At 40.2% G+C, this 19475-nt stretch overlaps 1 long non-coding RNA gene across 2 annotated transcripts in view; it reads right to left on the reverse strand.

Annotated features, from left to right (window-relative positions):
- Positions 1 to 764: 764 nt before the first annotated feature.
- The window catches only part of LOC147166857 (uncharacterized), a 65084-nt gene continuing 46373 nt past the window's right edge, over positions 765 to 19475 (reverse strand). For both annotated transcript variants that reach the window (XR_015096345.1, XR_015096347.1), the window contains one exon: positions 765 to 1009. This is a non-coding gene — a long non-coding RNA (uncharacterized LOC147166857). The remainder of the gene's footprint in view (positions 1010 to 19475) is intronic.

Raw genomic sequence — 19475 nt, forward strand, 5'->3', positions numbered from 1 at the left:
TCCGTACGCGGCCCTCATATGAAAAAGTTTGAACACTCCTACTTAAAGGGAATGTTGTCAAGGTTAGCATGGAATTGGTGAGATTGATTCGTGGACAAAAGGAAAGTGAGTCATGTAGGAATCAATATCTATTTGAATTTCTTGCCGAAGGCGAAAACATTTTGTTAGCACCCTGTTAAAATGTATCTTCCCTTCTCTTTCAATGCATCTTTGCATCTACTTGTCCTGGTATGCCAGGATCTAAAAGGAATGTCCCAACCCGCCTCCAACTATTAACCCTTACCTACAGAACACAACGATGTTATCAAGGCGAAAAAGAAGAGGGCCGTTCATTGCCAAAGTCTAAACTAGAAAAATTACCATTTTAAAATAACCTCTATGTTTAAAACAACTAACAGCAGAAGAAATACACCCACGTGACTAACACGGAGCATAAGAATGTGAGGGAGAAAAAAAAATACTGCAGCATTCAAACACTTACTGTAAAAAGTGCCTCTAAATAAACACAGTGTGACACCAACTGTTTTTGAAAGCCAAGTCAGTTCCCTGAGTTTATGTTTTTACACTTACTGAATACAAAACTGCAGGCTGAGGAGGTGAAAAGAGGGAATAAAACATATTTGTATTTCCGGGATGGCAAAAGTCAAACATCTCAAATTAAAACTGGAAGACCTACTACACCATTGACTGCTTTATTTTAAATCCACTGTTTGGTATATAAAGCCAAAATCAGAGAAAGTCAATGTTCAAATACTTCTGGTCCTGGACCTAATAGCATTCAATTATGGTAACCATTACGACTATATTTAAATATGAGCACAATTTACAGTTATCAAGTTTACAGCTAAAAAAATTCAGAAGAACAAAGGGAAGGATGAAAACAAATTGCAGTGTGTCCAAACCTTTGCTTGTGGCCCCTCGGTGTCCATATGCTGAGAGCAGTTTTCATTTCCTTTCTCGAGTTGTTTTATTAAAGTTTAGTCTCCTGAAGATGTGTGTTTTTTTCCCACTAGAAAACAAAAAACAATGAAATGTCAACAATTTGTGAAGGAATGTTTATTGATATATGGTCTGGAAGGTTGTTTTTCTGTTATGTTATATCTTATGTGTAAATGTGTGCCTGTCATTGCATTCACCTGTTATTTTAACTAAACTTTGTCTAAAGAGTCCTATTCTGCATGTCATCATCAAAATTTGCAAAAATAAAAATGATTCAACATACATTTCTGGTAGAGATAGACCGATATGTTTTTTTGTTTGTTTTCCAGGGCCAATGCCGATTAGTAGTCAAGGAGGTCGATAACTGATATTTGAAGCCGATATTCATTTTCAGTAAAAAGGGGAAAAAAATATTGACATACAAATGCCAATCTTGACTTTTCTCAGATTTTTCTCTCTCGTCATTTTAAATTTGTAGCAAAAAAAATTTCAGGGAGCTGCCAAGGTTATCAATATAATAATAATAATGCATCTGATTTATATAGCGCTTTGCTAGACACTCAAAAACGCTTTACAATGGAATGGATACATTATTCATGCACTCACACATTCACACTGTGGTGGCAGTAAGCTGCCCTGGGGCAAGGCTGACGGAAGCAAGGCTGCCAGTGTGCACCTACGGCCCTCCGACCACCACCACCAAACACTCGTACCTTCCATATACCAGTGTGAGTAGCACTGGAGGCAATGTGTGTGAAGTGCCTTGCCCAAGGACACAACGATAATGACTTGGGGAGAGCAGGGATCGAACAGCCGACCTTCTGGTTACTACACAACCGGCTGTACACCCTGAGCCACAGCCGCCACAAAACATTTCTTAAAAAGTTAAGTGGAAACAAATAAATAAATACCATAGCTTAAACTTTCACAAATCTTTGTTTTAATGTTGAACAAAACAAAAGTTTCAGAAGGTTCCCATCGTCAGCAGGATCTATTATAAATTAAACTGAAATTTAAAATAAATAGTTCCTGAGATTTAAATAGTTTTAGCTTTACCTTTTATTGGCCGTCAGATTTTGAAAAAAGGCCGTTACCGATATTCGTTAAAATGCCCAATATCGGCCTGGCTGATTATCGGTCTATGTTAATTCTGGCATTGCGTGAATGCAAAAATAGCAAAGAGTTGTTGGGGTAGGTGTAGCAGTGGAGTGAAATAAAGTAAAATGATTTCTGACAGGTAAACACTAGCAGTTAATCACTGATTACAAAGAAAGATGAGTCTACTTATGCCTTTGAGACTCAATGGGTTTTGGACATTCATACAATTCATAGCAGGCACGTGTCAAAACTGAACATCCGTGATCGTGGATTAGATATCATGCATCAAGAGTCATCATTTATCTACAGTCACTAGATAGACCCAGATGGTTTCAATGCTCTCCTTCCTGTTGTCTTGAAATGACTCCCGGTCAGTACTGACTAAATATTTGTCCACAAGTTACTAAGAAATATGAATGGTTAGATGGCTATAGATAGATTTAAAAGATGATATTTTTACTTTTGATAGAGCATCACAAATAGTTGTTTTTTTAGTGGGGGATTTTCACAACACATTTTTGAGTTTATAGTCTTTGGCAGTTTTGTATTGTAGTGTGTTAAGCTGAAAAGTGATTATAATATTCTGCTTGTATCAATATAATGAACAACATTTGGCAGAATTTTTGGCAGGGCTGTTGGAAAACATCGTATGAGATGGTACAAGTGCAGATAGTGTTTTGCATGTGTCCGGTATGAAATGACAACTTGCAACTTAAAACTCTCCGGATTCACCTTATTAAAATGGAAATTTGTTAGTGTTTTACCCCCCACTACCTACTGTATTGATCCCCTTACATCCCACACGGCTCTATTTTAGTGTAGCATGTTCTTAAGTGCTTGGACCAGGGAGTTCTGTCCCGCGGCCCATCCGTTGGCTGGTTCCTAATCCAGTTAGGGCTGAGGGGGTCTGGCGTTTCCCGACTTGGCAGGGCAGACTGTGGTAAATGAGGTTTTTACTTGCCCCGGGGATGCAAACTTTAATGGAGCCAGCCAAATGAACACAAAGGAGGGAGTAAGGCCAGGAAGAGTTGCATGGACAGGATGTGACGTAAGGAGAGTGACGACCATTCACAGGTTGAGTGATGATGAGTCAATGCAGCAAACTGACTAAGCAGATGTAAAACGATCAAATTCAAAGACAAACAATGAGGACGGAAACACAGAGCGTTGTAGCTGAAAACATTATGGGTAAGCTACCGCCTCAACTTTGAAGTCACTGCACAGTTCCACAATTGTCATAGCACCTGTGAAAGTATTTTCAAGTTAACCACATTTATGAAACATCGGACCCTTTTGTGGTTACAAAATAGCTCCATAAAGCCCCACTTGGTCAATCACAGACTGCCAAACAAACAGCCCCCCAACTCCACCCAATCCCACCGGGGACCCTGGGATGAGCAGTGGACTCGGGGGAAATGAGGTAACGCATACACACCCACCAATGCTCACATTCAAATAAAAACAGTGGCAGTGTCACGCCATTTGGGCCCCTGTTCCTCTCTGTCCATCAGAGCTGTCAATCTGAGGACATTTCTCATTGCTTCCCCTCTCAGATCTCAACCCACCTTTGGAGGTCTGGAATATTTGCTTCAGTCGGTTGCCATTGGAAACAGCCAGATGTTGGCCTCTGATTAGCCGGCGACGGTCAAATGAAATCAGAAGAAGTGAGATAAAATCGCGCGGTGACACAGACTGGAGAGTGGTGGCTGCAAAGTGAACGGTGGGGGAGGGTTGAGTCATTGATGGGGGCGGTGGGCATTTGAAAATGTTTTGTACACATTTTTGCTCACTTGAATGCCACGAAAAATCACTTTCCATGTAAAAAGGAAGATTTTTCTCAAAGAAAAGGCATCATTCATTGTTCCTCTCACTCCTCTCAGTGTAACAAATGAAACAAATGGATGATGTGGAGTGTTATGCAAAGACCAAAAGAGAAGATGATGTGCAATGACCCTATCATGAATTTGAAGAGAAGTGTCTTTGTGGGGCTGATTGCACAAGTGATTACAAAGGCTAAAACCTGCACTTTCAAATGGCTTTTAAACAAAGTCTAAACAGCACTTCACGTCTCCCCTACCTGTCCCACAAGTGCTTAATGACATTCGAAGTACCATTTCCTGTCAGTGAAATTACATTAAACGTCTCCCTCTAGGTCCTTGTCCAAAGTGACCCCAACTCACGACGACTGATAAGAGTGGTAACTAGGTAAAGGCTGAAGCACTTTGTGAAAAGGGCGAGATTGAGAGAAACAGAGGGAGCTCGGCCCTGTCCCTGCTCTCTCTATTTTCCAATAAAGTCCAGCAATCAGATCAGAGCTGCTTTAAAAGGACGACTTGATGGCAGCAGGCCATATTAGCCGCTGGTGTTTTCTGAATCTGATTAGACAGAGACAGTGACAGTTTCCAGTCAAATGAGTCAGGTTATGCACACAAATCATATATTGAGCAGTGAAACTCTAATGAAGCAAATGTACGTCTTTAACAGTGGATGAAGTAAAGTCTCACCTGCAAGCATGTGGTCACACGTAGACAGGCAGGACCTCTGGTGGCCATTTGTGGTGCTAATTGACCGGTGCGGGCCAGATGTCATTTGGACATATTAGCAGCTCCTTCGGGGTAAAGGTCTCAGCCTCAGGCTGAGTGTTTGTGCATGCGTGCACATAATTATGGTTGTGTGCGAGTTAGTGATTTATGTATGCAAAAACAACACACTTTCACTCCTGCGACCTCCCTGCTATAAGGGTCGTCTGTTTACGATCATTTAATTACCCCTGATTGTTTTAGGCGCACAATGGGGAACTTTTGTTGAGTGCACTTGTGATATGAGAGCCTGGCACCAAGCTGCTAAGTGCAACAGGCATTAGTTGTAAAAATGGCCACCATACCGTAGCTAAGGGACCACGTCAGAAGGGACCATTTGAACGGAAAAGAAGTGGCAGTTTTTCTACAGAACAACAGCATTTGGGAGACAAAACTATTGGGTTCTTTTCAGTAGAACGATCAAAACTTTATAAATGGAGACTAAGCACATACATAAACTTATAATTTTCAAAGAAATAAGTTTGTGTGGGTGCCACTCACAATAATAAGCCTGATAACACTGACTGTGGGGGCACATGACTCCCATAACTCTCTCAACCAAAATAGACGCAATTTGACATTTTTCAGGGGCTGGAATGAAATCAGAGTAAATTGAGTGCCAAACACACAAGTTAATGTACAGTTGTGGTTAAGAGAGACATGGCATGTACAAAAAAGTATTTAATCAGTCACTAATTGTGTACGGTTCTCCCACTTAAAATGATGACAGAGGTCTGTAATTTTAATTCGATGAACGAATCTTTTGAACGGTTCTTTTTAATGAACTGATTTTAAAGATTCAGTTAGCCTAAAAGAACTGTCATGCCCATCACTACTTCAGAGAGCTTGGACTAAAGTAACAAAAGGTTCCCATCAGTAACACACTACGGCGACAGGGAACCAAATCCTCCAGTGCCAGATGTGTCCAACTGCTTAAGCAAGTTCATGTCCAGGCCCGTCTGAAGTTTGCCAGAAAGCATGTGGATGATCCAGAAGAGGATTGGGGGAATGTCATGTGGTCAGATTAAACCAAAATAGAACTATTTGGTACAAACTCAACTCGTCGTGTTTGGAGGAAGAAGAATGCCGAGTTGCATCCCTGGAACAACATACCTACTATGAAGCATGGGGGTGGAAACATAATCTGTAGTCACCCGAGCTCTACAACACGGCCACCTATCAGTATTGGGACAGAGGCAGAAGAGAGAAGGCTTGGAGAATGGTGTGCGAGGGAGTTAGCATACCTGTTAAGTGTATATTAACTTGTTTGCTGCAGGAGAAAAAGAGTGGGTCGGCCGCAGTCCCAGTAACGAAGTGGAAGTACTCTGCGGTGCGTCAGTAAAATGAGCGTTTGGCTGTGTTTTTGTCATTTGTCAACAAAACAGGTGACCATCGTTGATACCGACCCAGTTATTGATGATTACATGGATGGACGAAAACCCGCTTCGGGCAATGCTTAGTCCATCAATTTTTCGTTAATTGTCAACAAAATGGGCGCCCGTCATTGATGGACTGATGGAATGCCCACCTCTACCCAAAACATTACTGCTCTAGAGGAGATCTGTATGGAGGAATGGGCCATAATAGCAGCTACAGTGTGTGCAAATCTGCTGAAGACCAACAGTAAATGTTTGACCTCTGTCAAGGTATTATTACTAAGTACTGAATTGAATTTTTGTCATTGACCAAATACTTGTGTAATGTTTTTGTCTGCCATATAAATGAAGCATTTTAGTCATTTTTGAAAGCTCATGACGCATGTCGAAATGATCATTGTCATCAAATCAGGACTTCGAAAGAAGGACGCGAAAGAGAGAGGCTTCTCACAGTGCTTATATTTTAAAACAAACTTCAAGGAAAGTAAACGCTGAATTATGTGAGATTGCCTGTGTGAGGTAGCGACTGCATGGAAACGGCACCTTATCAGGGAGCTAAACAGAAAGCAGCGAGACCGCTTAACAGATTTAGACACTCAGTGAGGCCCTACACCTGGACAGAGAAGAATGAGGAAAGCTGGAACTGGAGTCAGTCCACCCCGATCAAAGAGATACAACAGCATTCTAGACAGGTAGAAACAGAAAAACACAGAGACTAAGTTGACCAGCAGCCTGCAATCCCATTTACATTTGACAACTACAGCACTTGCACAGCTTTGATGATAAAGTCACCTACAAAGCCTCTGGCTTGAAATCTAAGCAAAAACTATAAACGGAGATGCGTTTACTTCTTTAAGAGTGTTAGCTGATAAAAGCAGACCACTTGCTGTGTAGTGCTTTATGTTAAACACATTTGTGCAACGCTACATTACCTGACTCCTCCTGACCGGCAGATGATGGACTGTGGATCAGCTAGTTAATTTAGGACAGATAAAAGCCTCTCATCTCTGCCAAGGTAGATTACTGTAATAGCAGCCTTTTCATCTTTTGATCTTTTTTACGGCTGCATCTGTTCATTTGCATGTGTCAGAGATAAAGCTTTATTTAGGGTGCTTATTAATGGGAACAGGAGGGATTCCAGATACTAAAACCTGAGGAAGATTAGCACTGACCCCCCGGGATCTTGCATAGATGCTGTTGATGTTTCTTAATACACATCATGAAACCACACACTAAAGAAAGTTATGTCACACACACCTCAGACAAACAAACAGTCCTACAAACTGGACGCTGTTGGACTTGAGAGGATTGTTTCAGGCTGCGGCCTGTCATCCTCCTCTCGGGCTGCATCGCCGCTGCAGATATGGTCGATGCGGACGGGTACTTTGTCCAGATCATCCGTGAGATGAGATGAGAGGAAGTGGGACGTATTGTTCTTCCTGTGGCGTTAAGCCCTCGGGCGATTACCCTGTCAGGAGGGAGAACTCAGCGCTGGAGCCGACTGCCACAAACTTGCACTAAATCCCAACTGATCGCAAAAGAGGACGATTTTACACTTTAGATTCCTCCCATCTCTTAATGCAGCCGATGAGGCAGAGGATCTTCTCGCCTCTCCCTCATCTTATCCAGCGCTGCTGTGCTCCTCAGCCGGCAGCGTCAACCCCTAAGCTTGCGCTGCGGGGATAAGACTCAACGCCTTGTCAGGCTAGATCAACGTGATTTTACAATGCGGTCCGAGACGAGGGCCTGTATAGCCAAGCGTGGCTAACCAACAGCACGCAGTCACTTTACGTGCTCAAGCAATGCTCGCCAAGTGACACTTGCTCTATCAAATCTAACAACAATCTCGTACACAAAATCTGCCACCTGCATCACCTAAATCTGACTACCTCACACATACCTACACTATCTCTGCTGTTTCAGTTTATCATCAGAGATGATCTCCCTGAATGCCTCATTGAACTCCTCCAACGGTTTATCTTATCTTTTTTCGTCTTCTCAGAAACACACCTCGGGACACTTTTTCAAATTCTTCAAGTCGTCAAAACATGTTTTCACAGATCACTTGAGGATATGTCGCCTGAAGATGACACCATTTGTGCGAGGGGACAGGGGATGTTTATCTTAGCGGGCGGTTGATGGCGAACTGAGTGTATATTAATGCAGTCGGTGCTACAGCAAATGGTATAGTCAAAGGCTTTGATTGCATTCCTTTTTACACTAGATTCAATGACAAATTGGAAAGACAGCTCAGGGGCAAACTGATTGAAGTTGATAAGACAAATAATCACAATATTCACCCTTACGCAGCTGCATGATGACATCCTCCTCCATACTTGATTTCCTGCATTTGATTATCATATAGGGCCGCACTAGTATATCATCCACTCCCTCTTGTCTCTTCTTCTCTCTTTTAGTTTTACGAGTGACAGTTGGGAATAAAGTAGAGTGTAAATCTCTGGCAGTAATAAAGCTGCTCTGGTCAACGTTCCTCGCTAATGCTTGTTCGTCTCTCCCTCATCACAAATTTGTACTTTTTACAAGACAAGGCCCAACTGCCTTTCATTTCCTTCTAAGTCATCTCTCAGTGTCAACTCTCTATCCACTTTTAGGAGACGTGGGCTCAGGCAAACATATAATCGGATTAAGCAACCGAAAAAGGAGCCACATGAATAAAGAGAATGTGCTCGTCCTTCATAAGCACACTCCTAATGACAAACACACACACACACACACACACACACACAAACACACACACACACACACACTTCATTTGCCTGACCACATTCCTGTAAAGGACAATCATGAATCTTTGCTAGCTGGTGTGGTAGAGCTGCTGGTGGCAGCCCAATAAAATTACCCCTGGGTGGGCAGGGAAGGCCTACACCTTCCTGACTACAATTCATCAGCCAGTGGAGAGTGCCTTTCTCCCTGCCCCACTGACTGGATCTTAAAATGTATCAACCTTGCATGCGCACACAATTTCAGCAGAATGTGTTACAACCACAGGTGTCAAAACATGTGCAAACAGCTTCAAACGCTGATCAGTCAGCTGTTAAATAATGTTGTCGATTCACCAAATTATCAGTAAATCCCTTGATTATTACTTATTTAGAGTAACACTGCTGGCTAATTATTCAGACAAATACCGAAATGTCTACTTAGTCGGCATTTGAGTAGTCTTGCTCATGAGCTAGACCAGTAAATAATACTGGAGATAGTTCATGTGTTATACAAAATAACTAAAGTTAGATACAATGATATTTGTGCAGGTATTTGGTTTTAGAACAGTAAACCATCCATCCATACAACTTGACCTTATTGGGTATCAGGTGGGCTGAAGCTGATCTCTGCTGACTTTGAGCAAGGTACACCGTGGACCGGTTGCCTGCAAATCAACCTATTCACACTCACATTCATACCCAGGGACATCTTGGTGTCTGCAAATAACCAAAGAGTCATGCAATGGAGTCTATGCATGGAGCACTTCTGTATTTGGTTTAAGGTGGTTTGCTTACTTTGTCTGGCATGAGAAAAGTGTTAAAACTCAAAAGTGAGTTGACCAAATGCTCGAAACAACTCTTTTTGCTAATCAATGACTTCATTTGAGGAGCAATTGTTTTTTTTGTCGGTTAATCCCAGTGATCTGTGAAAATATAACAGGGAGTTGAATGTATGGCTGCAGCTATTGTCTGTTCAATTTGGGGCAGTATTTGATACCAGAATAACTTAATTGCAATCAGTGACGTGCGGTCAGGATAGGTCAGGTAGGTACTGCCTACCCCAGGCTGAAATGAAAGTTGAAACCGTTTGGCTTTTTCTATTTAGTTTAATTATTTATTTCATTTCAGAAAGCCTACACTACCTATAGGTTTAAAAGAGACAACGTTTGGTGTTTTTCATACCTCAATTAAAAATGGCTCATTACTTCGTCTGGCCTGTAGGCAAAAATGCTGCAAAAATGATCCTCCTGAAGGCACACCGCTACTGTGCTTTTCTTAGCCCTGTCCGCATAGCAATGTAAGTACGTGCATGCGTAGTCAGTTTCCCAGTAGATCGCTACGCAGCCTTTTTACGTTTCTGTATTATTCCTATGCAAACTTATTCGTGAATTCAAAACACACTTAGTGCACAGCAAAGCGGTAAGATGACGCCATTCTGGAGAAAATAAACGTATTTTCACGCCTTTCTTTTAAAGGGAAAACACCATCTTTTGAAGGATGGGAGACCAACGCCTTAGCGACCTGATCTTCAGAAAAAGAAAGGGTGCTTTTTAGTTTTATTTTCTACCCATACAGAGGAGGCATATATGTTAAAATAGTTTGAATGTATGGCATCTTGTATCTGAGTATCAAGTATCTCGAGGTCAGGCTGAGTGTCCTCTTTTTTTGGAAATTTAAATATGGTCACCCTAGGATACGTTGAACACTCGCCTGCCGACACACAAATTTGTAATTGGCGTGTGTATCTCAATTTGCGACTGCCTGCCTAGCCAAACCTAGAGCACACTGCACGTCACTGATTACAATGACTCGTGGTTCTACATTGATTTCGCATCAAAACATAGTTGCGAGTCACAGTATGTCAAATAAGTCAAAATACAGCCATTAGTAGCTACACCACTGGCAACAAAAGTGAGTACACCCCTAAGTGAAAGTTTCAATGTGTACACCCTCACATTTTCATACCTCCCAAACCCTCAATCAGTCAATCTAAGCTAAACCAAATCAAACTATAGCCCTAAACTGAACATTTTCTGACTATTATGATGCATTTGAACTCTTTAATTTTTACAAAAGTTTCTCTTGCATGCATAGCTGGCATGTCCAAAGTTTTTCAGCTGCCCGCAACACTTACTAAAACTATACTAAAATAACTTTTAGTTTATAGTACATTACATTACACTACATTTACAATGAAGGTGGCAGTATAAAAACAAAATATACAAAAGAAGAAAAGCAACATGTCAGCTAATATTGAGTTTAATAATAAATTGCAACAATATTCAGATTTGTGAGACTAGAGTTAGATTTTTTTTTATGAAGCATAAAGGATGTACATTTACTTCAGCTTGCCTAATCACAAGCCCTTTACTTATACGTGTCTCAAGTAATAACTTTTTGCTATAAGGCACGATTCAAAATGGTAAAAAATACATACAAGATTACAAAAGTTTATACAAAGTAGGCGTATTTATGTTTCTGATTTTCCTTGGAGCTGGGAAGTATTTGATAGATGGCGTTGGAATGTTAGGTCTATATTTTGTTTATTATTTTGTACTTTCTTTTCTTCCTCTGTCCTTTTTTTACGGCAATATATATATATATATATATATATATATATATATATATATATATATATATATATATGTATATATATATTTATTTAAATGGTAAAAGATAGCATTAGATATATTTTTTTAAGCATTATGATGGAGTTAATCAAACCCACTAAAAACAAAGCTAAGCTGGAATGCAGGAATGGACGATAGACCTTCATTTTGCTGATGTTTTTTTTTTTTTTTTTTTTTACTGCGCAATACAATCGTGTCCAAATAAAATACATTTATTACATAAGAAGCTTGGGCAGTTTATTTGTTACGTCTTCTGCTACAGATACACACAGCATCCGGTCTTGTATTCCATCTGCTAAAATTCTCTCTATTGGACTAGTAAACCTCAATCCAGATACTCTTCTCTGGCTGGCCCTCCAGCACGAGTGTTTGTATCAGTCGTATAATACAAAAGTGCATGTCAGGTTAGACCACATATTCAACCTGCTATATGTCATTTTGTGCAATGCACAATCATTTAACACAATCTTTGTTAGCTCGGCTTTTAAAGGATGTCTGACTGATGCTGTGGGGGCCGACTTGCTAGCGACGACATAATTATGAGTATTTTTGCATGACAGTCAAATCAGCAAAATGTGTTTTCAACCCACAAGAATACACTGACTATGTTTACATGCGGTCAATATTCGGGTTAAGGTCAGAATTCATGTTTCTGAAACAATCGAGGTAACCCGTTTACATGCGTGGAGGACAGAGTGACTCTCGTTTACATGGTCATTTGTGCTCGATTGAAATATCCTGTTCGTCATTACGTAATTAGACGTCATTTCCGCTTTTAACTTTCTACGGTCAATAAAAGACAAATTATTAATGTCACTCACCACGCTAAATAAAGTAGTCGGTTTCCTCGTCATTCCGGTAGTGTGATTCTTTGCCGTGAGCGTCATGTTTGTTTACATCGGCTTGAGTATTTACGGTGGGTTACACACCAGAAGCACGGACTTATATACTTTTATATGTGTGTATTGGCACAAACTGAGGCATTTTCGCCGTAGAGACAAAATAGTATGAAAACGCCACAGAGCAAACAATATATTCAAGCAAGGCTCCTTTAGCAAGTGGGGCGTCGTTACTACATAAAGCAAGATTCCTTGCGAATTCAAATAAGTGAAGAAGAAAAGAAGACAAAGAAGAAAATGAAGCGCATGCACAGAGCGAAAAACAGTGTGCCGTTCAGTCGAGGTATTCGTTTATATGAGCAAGAATTCAGGTTATGAAAGGAGTAACCCAGGGGTCTTATTCGGGTTTTTAAAAACAGGGTTCTTGCAGAAATCACCAAGTTAAATTTTGGACCTTTTTCAGACCACTATGAGAACATGTTTAGACCAACTTCAAGTCATAGAAAGCTGGTGCTTTCTGGCTTTTGCGTGTGACTCGAGGTCCTTCACGCCCAAAGTCCCCACTTATTTATTTATTTTTGTGTATACTTTGCCAAAAGCCGAGTGTCTATCGCCTGCTACCTCTTCCAACCAGCTGGAAAACTCTGTACTTTCAAGCCAATTCTTGTTAAACTGACACCCATTTTACAGAAGCCCGTTGTCCATACTATTCTGACTAACTGCATAAACTTGGTGGAAACGAAAATTTGAAAGGTACAGTACACGGAAGTGGACACACTGAGCCACCTAATTATATTGCTACATTCACACCAAAAGTGAAGGGAGCGTTTTGCCTCGCTTTACACACTAGCGTTTCACTGCCGGAGTGTACACGGGCCTTCATTTGCGCACACTGGAGAGAGGGGCTTTGCTTTGCTTCACTTATTGCAGCCACTTCCACTACAGCAAAACTCCTCCCAGAAAAAAAAAGTTTCAACATTGCAATCAAGTGGCTGACACTGTGCTATAATGTTTTAGCTAATGCAGGGTTCTTCTACGTTAAGCCTTTTCGGATGGTGGCTATGCCAGAACCAGCACTGGCCCTGTATATCGCTAGCCTTGGGCCGATACCTCACATCAGATTTTGGTCAATTTAACATTTTTCAAATCAATACTATTCATCGCCCCCACATGTGTGTATTTTTTAGTTATTTATTTTACAAATGATTCACCAATCTTGAGTGTTGAAAATTGCTTGCTTCCTTTGATGATGCAACATCAATGATTGAACAAACATTCCGTTATTGAGGATAACATCAACACAGCATATCACCAAAACTCGTCACTTCATCATCGCAAGTACAACACCACTTGGCAAAAAAAGAAAGAATAAAAGATAGCTGAAATAATAAGAAAAAAAATAAGAGAATAAATAATGTAATGATTCCTAATAAGAGATAAAGTAATTCACAATTAGTAAAACGTTGCTCTAAAACATTGTATATTATACATTAAATTGTTGATTTCCTCACATTTATTGATAAAATTTCTAGGGCCATTTGTATTTTTAAATTTTATTGTGTATTGTACAGGTTGTTTGGACAACCTGTACAATACACAATACAATTTATTTTAAAAACTAAATATATAAATAAAATAAAAGTAAAATATCTGGTGGCCATAAAAGTCTAATTCAAAATATGTGGTTGTACAAGTTTTTTTCAAGGCAAGTGCAAATAATTAAAATTCAATACAACAGCGTGACTAACAGTAGCTCCTATTTAACCGGTTTCCACACAAACTATAGTGTCTCCGTCTAAACACTTGGTGCCACACTGGGTCACACCCACATAATGACGTACTTCACAGACCGCCGAAGAAGAGAGCCGCAAAGGGATAGCGTCATCTGCTAACTTCGAATCAAAGTTGTTAATAAAATGAATAAAGACAAATACAAGACTAATTGCTGAGAATGCTGCACAGATCATCAAACTCAATGTCCGCTACAGGCACAAGCTAGATGCTATGCTGCTAACCGCCACAAACTACCTGCCCACTCGAACTATATTGACTACAATACAATCGCACACCCTCAAAAGCACCCCTTTGCTTTTGGTGTGGACGTTTTCCCGCACGCAGACAGAAGAAACAACAACTCAACGGGCAATTTTTTTTCCCTACAGACAGATAGATACAATTGCTCGGATTGGACGGAGCGGATATAAGAATTTAAGACTTGGGTAAATAAAATGTTAGACCTGGGATGAAAATATGGGTGTTTTTTAAGACATCTAAGGCCTAAAATTTTGTCTTCTGAATTTGAGACTTTTTTGGAACCCTGTAAAAACCCGAATAAGAGCATATTATTGCGCATGTTTACATGGCCTTACAAAACCCGAATAAACGTAGTCAATGTTAGCGGTTAGCTCAACTATCTATCTGTTGCATCTATCCATCCAGCTACTGTATATCCATAACTAGATTGGTGTGTGGATACAAAGGCTGAATATTTTTTTTTTTGGTCTCATGTTAAGTTTTAAGCTCTATTACTGTCACAAAATGTAATAAATAAAACCATACCCTCCCCTGCATATCCCCCGGTTCATTCCACTGGGATGTCATTTTTAACCACTGTGAGTGTTGTGGAATAGATGGTGCATTTGTAGAACACACCCAGATGTGTGTTTGCTGCCCATGGATCAGAGCCTCTTTCACACAGGGGAGGGGCTATGAGAACCATGCTGTCACTTCCTGTGCCCGTAGGCCTCAACCAATCAACATCTGATAAGGACATCAGTTGAGCGAATCAGAGCCGAGCTCCATAGTCACATGACAGGGCCGGGTAAGAAAGTTGCCTGGGAGAATGTCTTGATCTCAATTGTAACCCTTTATACCCGACCCTCTTCCCCCTTCCCACCAAAATAGTTGTTTGGAGACAAAGTTCTTTTTTGTCTGGTCAGACATAATTACTTCCCTTTCATCTGCCCCCCTGTTCCCCTTGACCCCGACTCTGGGGTCAGTGGCCAGGATATCCCACTCTCCTCTACCAATAATGTGCCTTTTAGGGCAGATGAAGAGGGGCATTCATGCCAGGGCAGACAGGAGAGCGGCGAGGAGAGTAATCACTCCATCACACTTTGTTCCCCGTCTGTCCCAGCTCCTGACCAAATACCCAAACTGCTCGCCCAACTCCTCACATCAAAGACCTGCACGTGGACTACGGCCTCAGTCCAGCACTGCACAGAGGGTGACTGTGTCACTAGCACCAGAGCAGCTCCCATGTACATGCAAATACGCAAAAGCCCCAGTTGAGATTTGGCAATCTCAACAGACCCAACATCCGCTGATAACAAGATTTCAAACTTGTTCTCGATTTTGAAGTGTCAGGCAAGACAGTCGACCTACTCTAAAGCTATCTTCATAACGGACAATTCACAATGAAATCAAACTGTATTTCGAGTGGCAAAGGTCAAAGCATTTGCTGATGGCACCACTAGTAAGCAAACCTTTCTATGTCATTTGACCAAGGCAGAGAAAACAGGATAAATTACTTGAATGATTTCCTTCTTGCGGGGTTGTACAGGAAGGCAACTTCTCTACAACTGTAGTTTAAATTTTGTGAAGTGTCAGTTGAAAAGCAGATGCTACATGAGATAAACTGTTTTGACAGCAGAAGTTTCAAGATTTGTGAATTGATTTAAAAAAATATATATATAGACATGATGGAAATTCAGAGACGATCATTGAGGGACTAGCTAATAAATTCAGGAGATGGTAAGAAATGAAATGCTTTAACCTTGGATACGGTACATGCTAGCATACTACCATCATTTGTAATGCGAGCCTAGCCTGTCATTGAGTGTCATTCTTTGGATGACTGATGCTGTTTGGCTTACAATCTCTTAGACTTTGTTAGCTGGTCTACTTTCCTGTTGTCAAACCAAGAAGGCTATGATGGCTTGACTGAGTTTTCTGTTGCTTGGATTAAGGGCACAGATGTGCTCTTTTGACGGTGAAATGGATAGTCACTAAAACTCCATTCAATTTTCACACACTTCAACTTCAAACCCGATGACGGAGGTCTGCATCCCAGACTGTCCTTTTCCGCTACCATATATATCTATCGTGTCTGTAGAACTATTTACGACATCCACTTGCCTTATCCTTCCTCTGGATTAATTTAGATGGATTTTTTGGGAAGAAAATAAAAATAAAGTACACTTTGTGAGATAACACAAGTTCATTTCATTTGAGGTCTGTGGTCGTCACATTTTTGTCGCCTGGAAGCATCCTGGTTTACAAACATTTTGAATTGATCAACAGTATATATTTGTCTGTTGTTACTTGACTATATTTGTTGTAGGTATCTGCATGAGCAGCATCTTCACAATCTTCAGAAAGTTCAAGAATGTCAGAAATTGGTATAAAAGCTACCTGCATGACACAACAAACAAAGACATCGTTGGTCTCAGGGCAAATTTGGTATAGACTGGCCTGCACGCACAGTGCACCAGACTCACCGGAGCCTTAACACGGGTAGATATTTAAGAGGCATCATTAGGTTGTGATATGACCCCTGAATGGTTGCATGTCATCATTTCTATGTATACTTCACTGAAGAGAATTAAGAGAATGTGACTGACAGAAACTTTCCTGACTGGGGTTTATTTCAATCTGTATTTTTCCAGTGGTGGTTCAAACATGCTGCACCATGAAAATGTTTTTGTGGCGAAGGTACCAGTTAAACAGTAGGACAAGTCTATATTGCGTGCGGCAACTGTAGCATTCTGAAGTCCACCTCTTGCAACCATGCAAGGCTCACACATGATAGATGCAAAGCACTCACACTAGTCAAACCTGAGAGTAGGGCTCGGCTGGTAACCCAAAAAATTTTGTCAAAGAAGGGAAATGTTAAAATTTTAGTCAAAACTTAACTTTACATATCGCTGGGATTGGGCCGAAAGCCTCAAAAGTCACAATTTGGTGAATTTAAAGCTGCTGAATGCAGAAAATTCCATTTTGAATCGCTACTCGCACATGTGGCCGAAAAATGAAACTGCACATGCCTTTCTTCACTTACACAATGCGCACGTGACATCACACCCGAATCCAGTCTCTAAACTATTGGCCAGAGGCGTGCAGGAGTTCCCACTGTGAACAGCTAAAATGTTAATCTACTAATTAGAAGATGTTCCAGTCATAAATGGTCAAATAAAAAGGCTTTTGTATGATATTTTTGGGCAAATTTCTACAAAGAGCAGCATTAATATTTTAAAATTATACTATTATAACCATACTTTTAAATATATATATTATGCTACAAATGATTGACTAATCGAAAGTGTAGAAAATGGCTTCCTTTCTTTGAAGATGGCATATTAATGGTTGAACAAACATGGAGGTCTCTTGTAAAGTGACAATTTTGGAGATACAAGGTTTCTGCCAGATGCATCATGCCAGCAAAATGATAACTCGTTAGTTAACAGTTTTTCTTAGTCACGTTTGGTACATTTCTAAATTAATCCTCAACATGGAATATCTTCAAGTAAACAAATGTGTGAATGAACATGTCAGTGCCATCAGAATGTGGCCCCTCCGTATTCAGCCACCGGCACCGCCCCTCAAGTTGTGCCGTTTACGACGGAGTTTCTTGTGCGGCACACACTTTTGGCTGAGCTCAACTGAACAGAGAAAATAACTAATCTGATTGATGATTCGATTCTGATTCGATACAGAGCATTCACTCAAAAGAATCGCTTGATTAAACGAGCCGTTCATGAACAAAAAAGAAGAAAAAAATCTGGAGGAATTTAGCTCAAGACACAAGACAAATCATTCCAATAGCCAACAACATCAAACAATTATTTTAAATAAGGCCATGAAAAGGCAATATTTTGCACCTCCAAATCTGTTATAGTCGTCTTTAGAGCTCTTTGGTTGACGTTCAAATTATTTACACCGTAATGAGATCTCAAGATCTCAAAATGTTAAAAGCTCAAACCCCGCGGTTGACTTCATCTTTTTTCCACAGTTTTGCCATTTGTGGAGGTTGAAAAAGGTAGCAATCCTATTTTGATAGTTTAAGGAGTAGAAATTATTAAAAAATTACTTGACTTATTGAGCCATTTTCAGCAGCAAAAAGTTAGTTGGCGGCCAATCATGGCTCAGTTTGATGACCAAACCCAGAAAACAGGTGACCAATGATTAGTCGTTACCTACTTCCTCAGCACAGGTGATGTCATCTTCAGTCACCATTGTACAAGAAAAATAAGGAAGTTATCAAATTCATTCTGGACAAAATATTAACTTTTTATTTCTGAAAATGGCTCAATGAGTCTAGTATCCCTTTAAAGGTACAACGTCGGCAAAAACATTCACGTACAGTACAGATACTTGAAAAATGTAGAAATGCTTCATCAGATTTAAATAACACGGTTACATCAACCGGTCCCCACCTAACTATTTCATTTAAATTGGATGAATGTTGGATGACTAAAATGTAGCTAATGTTCTTAATTGAATACTACATTACCTAGTTATGTTGAATTTACTCAAAGTAATTGTGTTGAATTTACCTGATATTGTTAAATAAAAATGATCAATCCTCATTATGTAGAATTTATTTAACACTATTTTTCTCGATTTACTCAAAATGGTAGCACTTTTCCGATTATTAAAGCAAAAATGAAGGCATATTAAGTTTTGCTTCACACTTCTCATTCACTTACTGATGAAGCAGCATCAGGAGCAACTGGGTGCTCAGTATCTGGCTCAAGGACACTTCATCATAGTGACTGAAGAGTCAGGTATTGAACCCGCAACCACTGGTTTGGGGAGACGACCACTCTACCACTGATCCATGCAGTCCTACTACAATCCAATATGTTAAATATACTAAACACAAATTAGTTTTGAGAGAGATAAATGTGTCAAACACTGGCCTAAAATGCTTGATGTGTTTGTGCTTGTCTGACTGTTTGTCCATCTGCAGCAACTGGCCATATGTATAATGGACTAGAAATTTACATGCAAAAACAAGGTTGTTTTTGCATGCAATTAACATGCAAAAACAATATTTACATGTAAAAACAAAGCTGGTTGAGTAAATTCAACATAACATCATTGTGTAAATTCAACACAACTATATAATGTAGCATTAACTCTTTGACTGCCATAAACGTTATAAAACGTTTAGCATAAACCTAGGGAAGGGCGCCGAGGACGTTAAAAGACGTCCCCTATGTTTTTTTTTTTTTTTTCAAAAACGGGTGCAGGAAAGCCTTGGGCAGCTGTGCTGAAAGTATCAGGCTGA

Source organism: Leptonotus elevatus, chromosome 10, assembly GCF_054856555.1.
Source record: "Leptonotus elevatus isolate MCC_2025b chromosome 10, RoL_Lele_1.0, whole genome shotgun sequence".
In the NCBI taxonomy this organism is placed as follows: Eukaryota; Metazoa; Chordata; class Actinopteri; order Syngnathiformes; family Syngnathidae; genus Leptonotus; species Leptonotus elevatus.